This window comes from Lepidochelys olivacea, assembly GCF_965140295.1.
Source record: "Lepidochelys olivacea isolate rLepOli2 genome assembly, chromosome: 3".
Lineage (NCBI taxonomy): Eukaryota > Metazoa > Chordata > Testudines > Cheloniidae > Lepidochelys > Lepidochelys olivacea.
This window is the reverse complement of record NC_140413.1, coordinates 36,715,068-36,730,455: the sequence shown is the minus strand read 5'-3', so window position 1 is coordinate 36,730,455 and position 15,388 is coordinate 36,715,068. Positions and strand designations below refer to the sequence as shown.

The window sequence follows — 15,388 nt, the reverse complement described above, 5'->3', positions numbered from 1 at the left end:
TATTGATTTTGATGGGAGCTGGATTGGGACCTTAATTCTGTTAATATGGCTATGTATATCGAAATGTCTCCTTATTCTAAGGTTCATGTCTGGCAAACTCCTCTTGGATCAGTTACTACTGATCTTTTTGATATTCAAAAAGGCAAGTAACCATTAAATGTATGTTTAAGTACTAATTGAAACACTAGGTCAGTTTTAGTCACTGGCAGGGTTAGACAGAATATAGAGCTACAATTGCATCAAAGTTCCTTTCTCATGGGTTTTAATCTTTAGATTTGATAATTCCAGATTTCAAAGTAAATTGGGTTGGATTTGGCTCTATGGTAATATAATAATCTAAATGCTCTGATATACATGGAAGCTTCTGCATTTGTCTTTTTTATATTTTTTTTACTTTCAAATGGACAGCCCAAACAGACTCTACTGGCCTACTAGACTACATGGTGCCAATGCTTCAGATGTCACACACAGAGGTCATAGATGAGTAGCAGTGAGCCAGGCCTTTCTGTCTGCACACACATAGCCAAGAGATCAGTATATGCTGTATAACCAAGGCACACCAAAAATATTACACTGGATATCATAATATCTAATACCTTCCACAAACATGTCAAAAGTTCTAAAAATACTCATACAACATACCTTGCCTGTGCTCATCAATATGGTTTCTAAAATATTTTAAGGTATTTTACTTAATTACATTCCTTGTGAAATCTACACACGTTCTCCCCAAAGAAGTTTCATATCATGATGGCTCTCCATAGCTGTACTTATTCCCTGGTATCAGTGTTGTGCACAGCCTTGCAGCACGTACAGCTTCACATCCAAACTTGGGCCTCTTACTCCTTGAGACAATGGAGGAATAATTCAGCATCCCTGAAACTATCTTCTGAGACTCCTTATTTAGCAGCTGGACTGGCATAAGCTACTCTTAAATTTAGAAAATTAAGACATTTGATTTAGCTAATCATTCTGGGGAAGGAGATAAGAATTAAAGGGATGAGCCAATGGCAGTCAGCAGCACAAGAGGGCAGGGGAAACCCTTTAAAAGGTATTCCCTGATCCTGAAGCGTGAGTCTCTGCTGCAGCACAAAGGAATCCCAGAGCATTTGCTGTAAGTGAAAGAGAGATCACTCTCCATAGTTTATCCAAACAACAAATCAGAGATGTCTTTTCTTATTTCATTGTGGGGGGTTTGTTTTTGGACTGAGCAAATGTTCATGAAGTGACAAAGATGGACAGGGTTAAATGCTGTAACATAGCACTTATTCATGCCACATTAGGCAGAGGAACACTAACATTAGGCATAAAATTTTATTCCCTTGGTAATATACTTCTGTCCAGATGAGAGAGAATGGGAGAAGAGGGAATTTCCCTTGGAAAAATAAAGCAAGCCATTCACAGATTATATAAAAACTGGCCCTCTTTCAAGTAAATATCCCCATTCTCCCAGTCTTTGTGAAATGTGTGATGATTTGTATAACTATTCCTGTAGCAGAGACCAGTGAAAACATAGGCCTTTCATTGCTCAGTCTGAAGGATCATCTGCATTACTGAATCTATAGTATTTGCCCCTACATTCTTCCCTTAAAAAACCTAATTAGCCACAACACACAGGAGGCTATATTACATTGTCAGGTCTTAAATGTAAAGGGCTAAATTAATCACTGGTGTAATACAACATAGATGTATTTGGCTCAAACTCTTATTGTATATATCAGGGCCGGATCCAAAATTCACTGAAGTCAGTGTGTGTCTTTTGATTTAATTTGAGTGAGAACAAAAGAACAGCCTTCTCAGACCCTACCAAGCAAGTAATTTTTTAAAAATCCACAGCCTTACCCTGATTCTCCCCACCGCTGCAACTGGTGATGAGCAACACGTTCCACAGACACAGACTCCAAAAACAGCTGGAGTGTTGCCAGATGGACATTCATCCATAGTATACCATGCCCTTTTTAATCAACTTCCTAATTAAAAAATGCCATGCTGGCATGAAGTATGAGAAACGTAGGCTTCAAATTATTCACAAAATAATAACCCCCCAACACAAGGTTGGTTGAAAATCTATGATCTTACAGATGTTTATATCTCTGCACCAGGCAAACTCATAATCAATTTCCTTATGCCTCACCCTCAAGATGTATTAAATTTATCCTGAAGGAAACTGGTTTCAGAAACCAATTGCCCAGATGCATTAGGCAGGTGGGAGTTTCAGTGAACCAAAGGGTCTACTGGCAGATGCAACATTGATTTCTGAATATTCAGTCTACCAGACAGCTCCATAGCAGACTTGATTTGATGGTTCTCTATGGGGTGCCCTGCAGCCTTGATTACTTCCACAACCAGGTTGGCTAGGAGTGTTACATGATGACTGTGCTCTGTGTTTTCAGCTTCAGTGTAAACGTATCTCTACAACAAATTGGATCTGAGATCTGATCAGACTTAAAACCCAAACTTATAACTATGCTTACTGCTCTCATGCCCCACTGTTTGAGCCCATTTAAGGCCCCCCCCCCCTTAAGTTCTTTATCATTAAAATTTGCTGCTCTCACTCCGAGTGAGATGGTCATGATGGTTCTCATCAAAGCAAGATATTGTAGAAATTCTATAGGGAAAAATCTCTCAGCATACTAAATATATTTGCTTTTCTCATGACTTATTGATCTAAGGCATGCTTTATTTAGAGAATAGTGCAACACATGGGCTGAATGCTGATTCACTGCATGAAAATCTGGGTGCACTTCTATGGTGTTTAAACCATCTTTATTAGGTATCATTAGGCCTTCTCATCACATGGGGGGGGGGAGAAAGAGGGGGCGAGGAAGAGGCGGAGGAGTCAGCAAGTAATTTATAGCCATGAAGTTTTCTTGCATTATACTATCAAGAACTTCACAATTGCATTCAGAGTTGACCTATGTGATGCAAACATTAACCTAGTTCAGATCAATTTAAATTACATGCAACATTTCCACAATAATGTTCAGTGGTACAAAATTTTTGAAAAGCTATTCTGACACCAGTGAGACAACTACAGTACTCAGAGTTCATCAGGAAATGGTTTCCTATGTCAGAACCTTTCATTTTTAAAGTGTACTTATATTATGTATTTTAAAAAATAACGTACATGCAGATTACTCATGGAAATGCTGATGGAACTATAACAATTCTGTATTTTCACTGCCTTAGTGTATAGCAAGATTGGTATTCAGAAGAATACTTTTCCACCATTCATGTAGCAAAGTTTCAACACCTGAATCAATATTTTAGATATTTTTGCTCATAATATTTGCATTTGATTAAAACAATTCCTTTTTATATACTTAGCTCTTCACCATTAAAATGAAATGAAACCAAAAGTAAAGGGGGGGAAAAAAACCCAAAACTAGTTGCCTATAAATCCAGAGAAATAATAAACTAATAAATATATTTTAAGTCTCTCTCCTTCTTATTTGTCTTTGTATCCATACAGTAGCTTGATTCTACAATTCATAAAAGATGCAGTAATGTAGAGTAGAAGAAGTCCTCCTATGACTGAAAACTATTGTGATACAATTTGGTCCCCTTTAAAAATGCAGAAACATACCTGAGTAGTACAGTCTAAGACAAAGAAACCACTGCAGATGAAAACACTAAACCAAACTATTCTCCTTGTGTTGCCAGTTCATGCTGCTAGATTGAAATGCAAATAATTTAATATTTCATCCTCCAGAAAGTTTAAGGTGTAAATTAAACATAACATGAATTCACACTTTTATATTAGCTTAAAATGTATTGAATTTTGAATCTGCCAGTTATAACTGTTATTTCTTTTCTTTGTTTCAGTCGATAAATGAATATAATGAAAAAAAAAACAGCAATAGAGACAAATGACTTTTTTCCAGTTAGATTCCATTTCATTGTATGTAGTTTTACCTTACTTTGTTTTCCTAATGTTTAGAATTCTATTCTGCAATTCAATGTAAGCTTATTTGTTTAAAATACATACAACTATATATGCACTCTTATATAATCAGACTACATGTCTTCACCCTAACAACCAAGTTTAAGCTAAACATTCAAAACTTGAACAAACACTATGAAATGATCAAAAGCAACTAAAAACTGCTTGTTAAGAGAGAATAGTTTATTCCAACATTTTTTGTTTGGAGCTTTTGGCATGGTGAAGACTTCTTCTGCTTGTTTGGTATTTTATGAAAATAACTACTACACAAGTATGAAATGCCAAAAAGATAAAAAGCTATATTCCCTTTGAAAATATTCACTGTTGTTCTCCAAAGCAAAATAGTTAAAGATGACTCCTAAAAATACAAGCCTCTAAAATGAAAGCCAATCATTCTTTAACTTATCTGCAATAGTCAGAAAGCTATGTAAAGACAATTCAAGGATAGTAATTTCTATCTAACATTAACAGCAGTTAAAAAACTAGGTCAGTTAAAATGAAAATCTCCATTTTTAAGGAGATTAAGAACCATTAAATCAGGATAAAACTATTCCTAAATGACTATACAGAGAGGGAAGCAAATTCAGCCAAATATTAAAATATTCCATGTTGTAGTATATACATTATAATTATGTAAGAAATATATATCAATGGATGATCTATTAGAAAACTAGGATTTTATTCATGTTCAGTATTTTCTGGCAGAATTTTGAGTAATTAAAAGCCTGTTTTTATTTATTTTCTTGGTTTTTTCAGCCTGCTCTTCAATAAAGAGCCTCTCTCAGCAACACAGAAATCACGATTTTTCCCTCCCACTAACAATATGCAGATCTATAACTTAAGTTTGGGTTTTTAGAATAATTAGTGAGTTGGCTGGTAAATAAACTACAATCTTATTCCAAACAGGAAAATACATACCAGTTAAAATTAATTACTTCTAGGCTTTAATTGAAATAGCATTTACTAATGTTAATGAATGAATGGACATTGTTTTCTGAAATTTGCATTTGCAAATTTCCATTATTAAATATATTTAATATTTGCTAGAACAATTACAAAGGGCTAGATCCTGCTCCCATTGAAATGAATGGCAAAACTCCCCACTGACTTCAGAGAGAGCATGTTCTTGCCCTGAACAGTTGAGATAATCTCCAGATCTCTGAGTATGAAAATATGTTCAGCAGTTTAGCAAAAAGGTACAGCAAACTGGCTATTCTATTGTTACTGTCCAGAGAGTTGAACTTTCCTTCACTTTCTGAACAAGAGCAAAGTGATCTGAGAACAATAACAGTGAGAAAAGGGCATATTTACCTTGAGGGAATATCAAAGGGAAAGCTGAAGAATTGCAAAACAAAGTAGTCCAAATGAATTATCTGTGCATTGCCGTCCAATTCTGCACCTTAAACTAGGCCAGAGTCTGTCAGGCAATCATTTCAGCACCAGCCACCCTGCCTTCCATCTTAAGAGATTCACCCAGAAAATTGACAAACCTGCTCCACGACAACAAAACTCTTCTAATGCTTTTGAACGCCCACCATTTGTTCTCCATTCATCCAATCAACTTTTCACTGCACATCTTCTCTTGCTACCGAGGCTCAGAGAGGGGATCACTTCTCATCTGTATGCTAATTATTTTGCCACATGGACAAAAGTAATAATGCTTTTAGACAGGAAACCAACGGGCCTGAAGTAGAAGACAGAAATTAATAAATTGACACCACTAAACGATGCAAAAAAGATGGGCATGCGTGCAGCACTGTGGCTGATGGATCAGCTGTAACCTCCATTTAAAAGCAGCAGACAGACAGGCGATGGGCTACAGCAAGCCTAGGCTGTGTAGTATGCATCAAGCACCAGTTCCCTTAGAGACCATATTACTGCAGCAGAACATCAGTAGCATATTGCTGACTTACCCTCTCTCAGTCTGCATCCTTTAAGCAATACAAAACATATCCATTTCCCCAAATCCTAACGTTGGCGGGTGGGGGAGGAGGACTGCACCGCTAAGCAAGATATTTTTTCAGCTATAGTTTTGGCTTAAAAAAAATCAATATTTTTTTAATTCTCCTGTTTATTAGGCTTGCAATAGTCAGACAAGATTGGGGCTGTCTACTAGAATGCTTCCTGCATCGTACCCACAGGCCCCTAAATCTCTGGAACAGAGTGTGTATCATGTGCAGTGCTGTATTTAATGTAATAGATGGGAACCATAAATACCAGTCAGACTGTTAACAGATACGGAGTAGGTGATACATCTAAAAATACCTCCTCTAGCTCCTATGGTAAAATGAAGCTTGGGTAAAAGAAATCTTCGAAAATTCAGCAAACCTGTACACTTTTAAATGTTTATTGTTTTTAAAATGATTAAAAATAAATATAAGTTATCTGCTTGCCACTAAAACCACCTTCCAGTGTGTATAGAGTTAACTCAAATTTCTGTAGCCTCATTTATTTTACCAGCTAGCACCATATTCTCTCTTTTAAAACAAAGGAAATAAACTATTTCCAGCTGGAAAGATTACCAAGCTTCTACCACTGATGTAAATTTGGGCAAGGAAACTTTCATTGGACAAACAGACCAAATGTAAACAAGATCTCATATACAAAAGACTAAATTTGCATGTGGCTTTCACAAAAAATGTTGTTAGCAAAATCAGGTTGACGTTGTAGCTCTGGCTGCCTCAGACTAGTAAACGAGCTGTATGATCAAGGAGAGGGTCTTTTTCACTCAAAGGGACACTCAAATTAGTACACTCCCCCACCCCCTTTATAACACTCACTGTCCTGACAAAGCCTTTTTCAACCATCTTCCCCTCCCCAAACACCGTAATAAGCTTCACTACAGAGAATCTGATTTAATAATACTTCTTTCTGTCCAACGCTCGAAATATGGGGCAGGGCTCCTGAATGAGGTTATCGGGAGGGTAAAGGCTCGCTTTAAATCTGTCCCCTAAACATGCCATTTTCGTACCAGGCTGAAAATTCGTGACCTAGCTAGAACTGCAGCGCTCTTTACACAAATTCAAGCCGAATGTATTTATTAACAAAACGACGGTAAGGAAGCTGGAACCCACTCGAAGGGGCTTGGAGGCAAGTCTAGCAGCTGGGAGCCTAGGCTTCCCTGCTGCACCCTGCCCTCCATACAATAGAGAGAGAAGTAGAGCACCTCTCAGTAAAATTGTCAGCAGCTACCAGGCAAAAGCCCTCCTTCAAAATCAATTTCTGCCAAGCAGCTATTTTTCGTATGAACAGGCGCACACGGACGCGGGTTGATTTGGTTGCCCTCTTTATTGCCATGGCACTCATTGCCATCCCCCTGATTCCCCCACCCTGTTAGTTTGCCGCCTTCAGTGATGCTCTCTCCTCTGCAAGCAGCACCCCGCTGATAAACCACTGCAGGCTTGCAGAGGGGGACCATGCTGCCCACTGTTTCAGCAGTAGAGACTGAACACCAAAGGGGTAAATGGCAAGAAACACCATTTCCTCCCCCCTCCCCGGAGGTAATCCCTCTAAAGCCTGAATCTGTTGGCTGACGTGTTGAGACCAGACATGTTGGTTGCTACAGAGGTTACAATTCCCTTCCCATCTAGCATTGCCAGAAATCACGCTGCAGTCTGAGCGGGGGTGTCGGGAAGCCTCTCTGTGTGTAGTAGCCCTTAGCGTCTTGAGCCATCGCAGCCACAGCGATGACAAACTTTTCTAAAAACCCCTCTCCCTTGTCAAAAGGGGTGAAAAGCACACCGCAAGCAACGTGCTCGCAAAAGCAACATCCTCGGTTGCATTAATTGGGAGGGTGGGAAATGGAGTGTTTCCCCATGAAGCAGAAAGGATTTGCGTGTGTCTCCTCTCCCCAACACACACACACCTGTACTTTCTGTAATTCTTCTCTGTCATCTCTGATTACATCTACCTACGCTCCCAGGACTCCTCGTGACGCCGGCGTCTAGGACGGGGAACACTCCGGGAGCCCCCATCGGGAAAACATTCGGAAAGCTCGAGCAAGGCAGACGCGACACGCCGGGGCAGACGCCGAGACGGTGGAAGCGGTTCCACGAAGTAAGGAGACAGCAGAGGCAGCGTCTCAAGGAGAAACGCCTCTCCTGACCTCTATGGCGGAAAGCGAGTGCCTAGCTCCCAGGTCTGCCGCCTTATGCAGCAGGAGGGTGGTTGGGGTTGGGTTGGTTTTTTTTTAACCGAACTAAGCCCCTCTTAAACAGAACAATCACCATGTAAAACCAGCTGCCAAAGGGGAGTCGCCAAAAACAGCCTCTATGTGCTTCTATTGTTTGAGGTCACTTTGGGGGTTCAGCATTTTACAGTAACTTCCTCTTCCTGGCGGGGGACGACGACAACAAACCCAACCAAACAAAAAAAACAAACAAACCCCTGTCCTCTTTCATATGCCACAAGTTGACATGCCACCTTACCTTGCCCACCTGTCCGGAGGCATGGTATTAACATAAGGCTGAGGTACATACCTCCTGACAGGTGTTTACAAACTTTGCAATGGCTGGAAAACCGTTTGCACCTGGCAAAAATCTCACATTCTTGTTCAGATTTAGAGCTGGCGCAAAGAAAGGGCCCAGTCCTGCTACCGTGGGCGCCAGTATCAAAACCACCCCACTGGAGCAGGATGGAGCCCAGAGTTAGCTGTATAAATTAGAAGCATTTGCACACCCACCCACACATATATAAAGACTAGTGTGGACGATAACCTGGGAGACTGGTGATTCATTGGGCTAATTATCCTCCTTAAAACGTGAGGGTATGGTGTTAATGGTCTGGGATGCCTCCCCTTCTCCCCTCCCCCCCACACAGCCCGTGCCTCTTCAGTGGCGGGGGGAGGGAAGGATGCTTAAGCAGCGTTAATGAAAGAGCGCTCTGTTCTTTCTGAAGACTACCTGAAGTGAACTAATTTCAGCTGACCTTTACTGGAAAACCTACCATGTCATTTACTTTCTCACCGGTGGTAGTTTCTTGCAAACTACCGGAAGCATAACTCATGCACGAGACAAACTTACTACTGTCAGGCTGGAATTAGAGTCCTGTCTTTATTAGGGGGAAAAAATACCAGCAGCCTTTATTAGACTGTCACCGTAAGAACCTGTTCCTATACAACCCTGCCTATGTCCTTTATTAAAGGTGTAGCCTTCTAAAACAATTGCGGGTAAAAGTACTTCTGGAGGGGGGGCAGGAGAGGAGGCAGGTGACAGGAAAAGATTTATTATTTCTTCAGAAGGGGTTTTCATTGACGTACACTGTTAACAACTGTCGGATTTTCAGTAACCCCACAAAAGGTTACAGTAGGTTCTGTGACGACGTACTTGGAGAATTTTGAAAAGAGGCATTAGTCATCCAATGGACTCTAGTGGTTGCAGCGGAATCGTTGGGATCTATTGTCTCACTAGGTACTTGAATATCTTTACGTGCATTATTTAGTAGATTGCTCTTCAGCCAGGCACTTTTAACGTGAAAGAATTTTTATTTTAATGGTTTGCAATAGTTCCTTTGAAGTCATGACCAATCCTTGCCACAACATAGTTTAATGGATGGCTTCAATTTTGAATATAGGGCCTTGTTCATAAAGAATAGGAAAGAAAGAAAAATGTGACAAAAGAAGTTACTGCACATGCGCAGTAGCCAGTTATTAAATGATAGCAATATAACTTTTACATAATAAAAATCACATACCAAACAGCATAGCAGCAGATCCTGCACTAATACTGTGCAAAATGTCTTGGTTTTTTTTTTTAAATCATGCCTAGTCTGATTTAGAAATCTCAAACCAGAAAACTATTGTATAATTTTTATTGCAACCGAAAACAAGCTAAATCGTTTATATTATGTATTCACCAACGGGAGACTTTTAAACCAAGTTTCAGTCAAACAACGCTTAGCAATGTCAAACTCCTGAAAACTGGGGTTGCAATGCAGGGAACCTTCCATCTATGCTGGTGCCAGTGAGGGCAGTCATAATGTTGAAGAATTAACCTTGATACTATATATGTTTATTCGTGTAAAAAGGAGGAAAACTAGTGATATTAACTCATTGTGGAATACTTTGAAGAGGCATCATTGAATATAATAACACCTGTAATGCCGTTATATCTTGATAGTAAAATTGCATGGATGCAAGGAAGTACTATTTAAACTACAGTATTAGGTTGATTTCACAGACTAAACAAAATGTATACAAGGACAGCTTTTTAAAATTAAAGAAAGAAGCATTAAAGAGCACAGATTTTATATTTTTACCCCAGCCATCTTCATATTGTCTAATTATAAAGCATAAAGGCGTCTCTTGCTTTTATCTCAATGAGCAGAATCATTAAGGTGATGAAAGTAAGTCATTTTCACATTGCCAGTAAACTAGTACGAAATCAGTCAGTGCTGAATGTAATTGCTATCAGCAGCGGACAGCTCCTGGTGCTGAAAGGGAAAGGCAGAGAAACCTCTTTCACAATAGCTCACTCAACCAGCCTTTGAAAAATCCCAGCAAAACTGAATGAGGTGGCAAGTGCTCGGGCTGAATAGCTCTTTCTGCAGAACAATAGCAGCCAACTCCAAATCCTACTATAATCACATTAATGAGATTAATCAGTGAATTAGCAGTAGTCAAATGTCAGGGTGGCAAGAAGGAATCCAACCAAGCTTCATAATTAACTTTTGGGGGTCAGGGAGAGAGAACCAACTGTGCTGTCTCTTAGGCTTTTTCAGCAGTTTACCCATTTCTCTTTGGAAGATCCTAACGATTCAAGAGGAAAAAATAAATAAAAAGACCTCAACCTGTTCATGCTACAAGACAGCCTGCTAATACACAGTATCGGGCTACTTTTCTGTTACTTTCAGTGGAAGTCCACTGAGGGAATTAGTATCATTTCAAACAATCCACCCAAACTGTCAGAGCTACATTGTGTTCAACTTCATGAGTGTGAAATTAGTTTTGTAATCCAACGTCCGCCACCAAATAGAATACGCATGATAAATAAGGCAGATAAAAAATAAATGTCATTCCCTTTAAGAGTCTATGGTACAAGAATACATTTTTGGGGAGGTGAACAGCACCTTTTAAAATATTAGCAGTCACATGTTATCAGGATGATAATCTACTACTGGGTCTATTGGAAACTGGTTCTTATAACCAAAAATAAGAATAATTTTAATTAAGTAATTTAGTGGAACTTCCTTTCTGTGGCCAAGTCAGAGACCTGCCATATTGTAACTGACCTGAATACGAGTGAAACTTCTTTTAATCTGAAATTCAGCACCCAGTGTTACAGGGAGTTACTATGCAGTATTAAATTTAGAAATAAGCTTCTTTGCAAATGGCAAATAACTGAAACGCAATTATGTTTATTAGCAAAAAAGGGGATGCTGCATAATTCACTTTCTGCCTTTTAAAGCAACAGTATTGTCAGCCGTGTGAAGCATTTGTAATAATCCCACCACCCCCTCCAAAACCTAAGCTTACAAACACTTATATTACTTCTGTGGAAATGAACGTTCAAAACAAAAACAAGAAAACTTTGGTTTGTAGTTTGTCTACCTGAGGTTGTGTACAGTGCTCATCATAGAGGAAAAAATGACTTGCTTTTGTTCTCTGAGTTTAATCTTATCCAGTCACCAATACAAGTACAGGAGGAGAATCTGCTTAACGGGTAAGTTTTAATTACTTCTGATTCCTTTCTACAATCTTCAGCTACTTTTCAGTGTTTGTTATATTTATCCTTTTCACCAAGTTTACATAGACTGTAACTCTACATTACACAGTATTTTCTTCAAGCTGTACTTATCAGAACTATCTTTAAACTGAAGTATGGGAGGATGAAGATTTCAGCACGGAATATTAAACAAATCAACATTATCTGCAAAGCTAGTTTTATGTTAGGAATAATATATCATGTCAAACTATTGTAATTTGAAATATTTAAGAAAGTTATCTTTAAAATGCAACTTTTCTGTGAATATTACCTTAACAAGTATAAATCCATTATTTTCCTGTCACCGTGCCTTCAAGTCATATTTTGTGTAAAAAAGCATAGAGGTTTAGCATCTTTTATTTAAATGTGTTTGAATATCTGTAATGCTCAAGTATTTTATGGGTATCAGAAGTTGTCGTCTCAGGACCTTCGTATCAAAAGTACTGTACCACATGCATCAAGTTTATACAAACAACATGCTTAATGCAGCCACACACTTTCGTGCACTGAAATCAGACTTCCGCATCTTACTAACTAAGCTACAGTTCAGTACAATCTCATCTGCACAGCAACACCGCAAGAACTTGAAAAGAACAAACAATGGACAGTACAAACTATCGAACAACTGCAAAAGCCAATACCCACCCTCCTAGAATCAGCTCTCTGAATAAAACACAGCCCTCACCTAACACCATTAAGTATTACAAACTAACCACAATAACGACATTTCAGCATGGTTCAGAAACAGCCCTGGCTCACGACAACTTTGAAAGGATGAGGAGTAAGAAGCATACCACAGAGACCCAGAAAAGGCTGCTTTTTTTCTTCACTGAACACTGAAAAGATACCCCACGTTCCAGGGATTAAAAAAAAAAAAATTAAATACACCCACCAACACTGAGTAAAAATCAGGGGGGCTTCAAGAAGACTGCAGGGGAAAAGCTCTCTCACTCTCCTTAGTGTGCAGAAGCTTAGGGGGGAAAATGTCGCCCTGGCAGGAATGACAAATGCAGCACGATAGGCTAGCAGGCCTGAGGGATCTGTTTTACTTCCACATACATCCTCTAATGCACGCACTCCCACTCATCCTCTCGATATGCTCCCCCCCCCCCACTTTCTTTTTTTCCACCAGCTCCAAATCCCCGGCATATGACCTTCTGTTAAATAGATAAAAAAAATTTGCTTATCAGTCATGCAAATGAGGCTGAATTCATTTTCCACAACAGATGGCCTCATAGATAATGATGATGGAAGAGAGAAAATTGAATGTCTCTCACAAGGTGGTCATGGCAACCGAGAGCAGAATCATATCAATAATAAGCTCACTGCATAATAAGGTTGTCAATCCCACAAATCAAAGTCTCCAGCTAAATCAGGTAGCCCACCCCCAAGTCGTTACCAGGTAAATAGAGAAACGGAGCGCGTTGGTGGCTGATTTAAAACAAAAACAAAACAAAATAAGGGATTGTGAAAAGAAATGGCAGCTCGAGCAAATTCTGAGACACAATTGGAAGGAATAATCAGGAGAGAGTTTTTCCCCCCTGTGTTAATTGTGTTTTATTGGATGATTGGGGGGAGGGGGTTGATGGGGTTTTGCAGGGGATGTGTATATTTGAACAGCGAGGCTGGTATTTCGAACTCGAGCTGCTGCTGGAGTCTTTCTCCCCACCCTGTCTCTGATGTGGAGTGCTGCATTGATGCACTCTAGCAGTTCGCCTCAGGCTTCCACCTTGGCTCCCAGGGGGCCACCCCGCAAAATGAATCAGCAGCCATCCTGAGCAGCCTGATTAAAATGAAAATGGCAAGGCACATGTCTGGGCGGAACTAGAGCTGAGCTGAGCTGCCTTGTCTGGCAAGCATGCTCAATATAGCTTTTGCTAATAATGGCTTACTGCCTTTCATTTTTAAAGGTATTACCATTTCCCCCTTCTCCCAACGCCCTCCTCCAAGCATATAATGGTGCTGGCTTTCCCCTCCCCCCCCCTTAATTGTATATTGCTCACAGTTATAGTCTGCCAGACTGACATGCAGTTATTGTGAAAAGACACACTGTCTTCGCAGGGAATTTCTCCTCAAATATGCTGAAAACCCCAAGACAACCTATTAACATGCAGCTATAAATTATTTCCAGCTATTAGCTAGAAAACAGATCTCGGGGAGGGGGAGCCCTGCCTCATCTAGGCACAGCCTAATATCCTGAAAGGGAGCTTTTAGGAGAAAAAAATCATTTCTGTATCCCTTCCCTTGCAATAGTACCTACATCACAACGCATGTCTACCAGCACATGAAAAAGCATCGGTCTGCAACCCTGTATGAATGTATTTAGGAAAAAATCCCGCCTGGGCAACAATTCTAGGAAAACTCCCCAATGCAGCGAATTGGACGTACTGAGAAAAAGAACAATTGAACTGCAGATTTGAAAAGTCCCCGTTCAGCTGAGTGTAAAAACACTGTTGTGGGGCAATCAGATTTTTTCCAGCCTTAAGAATATGAATACACGCCTCATATTTTAAAGTTGGCCAGCTTTAGCTGTTTTATGAGGCAAGTGAGGGCTTCAGTTTGCTCTTCATGTTCCTTCTCTATTGTGTGGGTGAGACTCCTCCTAGGCAAACGCTGCGGTGGCAAAGCTATAGCTTCAGCTCTGTGCATATTATATTTACACACACACACACACACACAAGACAGAAATGCCTTCAGTTAATTCCTGTTTCTGAGACGCGCTCTTTCCTGCGCTCTACCCCCGATGCTGCAGCGTGAACCAGAAATCAATAGAGCTGCTCTAATGGAGGTTCCACGCAGCCAAGCAGCTGCAGCCGGCTGCGCGCGCGCGCCCGCGCGCCCCCACACAATGACGTCTGGGCAACTTTTTCAGCCGATTGGACACCGCATCGGATGTTCTGTGGAGCAAAGAATAGGCGGAATCTGCTATTACAGTCTGCTAAAAAAAAAAGAAGAAGAAGAAGAAGAAGGTAGCTTGTATTTTCCTGGCTCCACGGGAGCAAGGCTGAGCCTGGCGACAGAGTGTGTGAGCGAGAACAGCTCTCGAGGGGTGGGGTGGTCACCCCGGAACAAAAGATAACACCCTAAGATGATCATAGACCCTGCTGTGACACAGACCTCTGCAAAGCACACGGGATTGTTAGTTTCACAGGGCTACACGTTCATATCACGAGAGAGAGAAGAATAAGGCACGGGAGCTAGACATGAAAATCAGAGTTGTTTCATAGCTAGATGAACAGGATAATTCGCGCCCCTTGGCGCGTTTGCAAGGATTTCTGCCTCCCCCATCCATCGCAGGAGTGTTTTAACAAGAGCTGTATTTTAAATTCATGGTCGTAAATTACGGACTGGGAAAAAAATGAATCACGTCAACTGCAATTGTCCTTCTGCTTCCCTTACCTACAACAGCACAATACTACATTTGCTAAGTTATTCCTTCCCGTGTTTTTAAAGTACATTTTTCCATATCCATGCTGCAAAGCTGCTGATCATCGTTACCTGAAGCTGTATCTCATTGAACCAAGAAGCTACCGTGCTGCTGAATCTCTCTCTTTCTCTCTCTCTGTGTGTATTTTATATATAAATTTACTCCCAAAATAAGGTATTCCTGGGACCTACGGCACGGCAGAACACCTCCCCCATCGTCCTGTCAATGTGTCTGAGCTTCAGGATATTGACAGCAACTGCCCCAGCTCGAGTCTGGCTCCAGCGGAGCATTTATATTCCTTCCACTCAGCCCTGTGTG

General features: G+C 40.3%; 1 protein-coding gene across 18 annotated transcripts in view; it reads right to left on the bottom strand.

The window, feature by feature from the left end:
• MYT1L (myelin transcription factor 1 like) overlaps nt 1-12,661 on the bottom strand; it is a 379,271-nt gene extending 366,610 nt beyond the window's left edge. For 13 of the 18 annotated variants that reach the window (XM_084622387.1, XM_084622401.1, XM_084622382.1 and 10 more), the window contains exon 1: nt 12,536-12,661. The gene's annotated coding sequence lies outside the window, so the exon portion shown is untranslated. Of the gene's footprint in view, nt 1-5,254; nt 5,414-5,433; nt 5,548-5,856; nt 6,006-7,808; nt 7,861-12,437; nt 12,458-12,535 lie in introns of those variants that run through there. The other 5 variants (XM_084622399.1, XM_084622397.1, XM_084622393.1 and 2 more) reach the window with 5 other exon arrangements.
• Between the last annotated feature and the right edge of the window lie 2,727 nt (nt 12,662-15,388).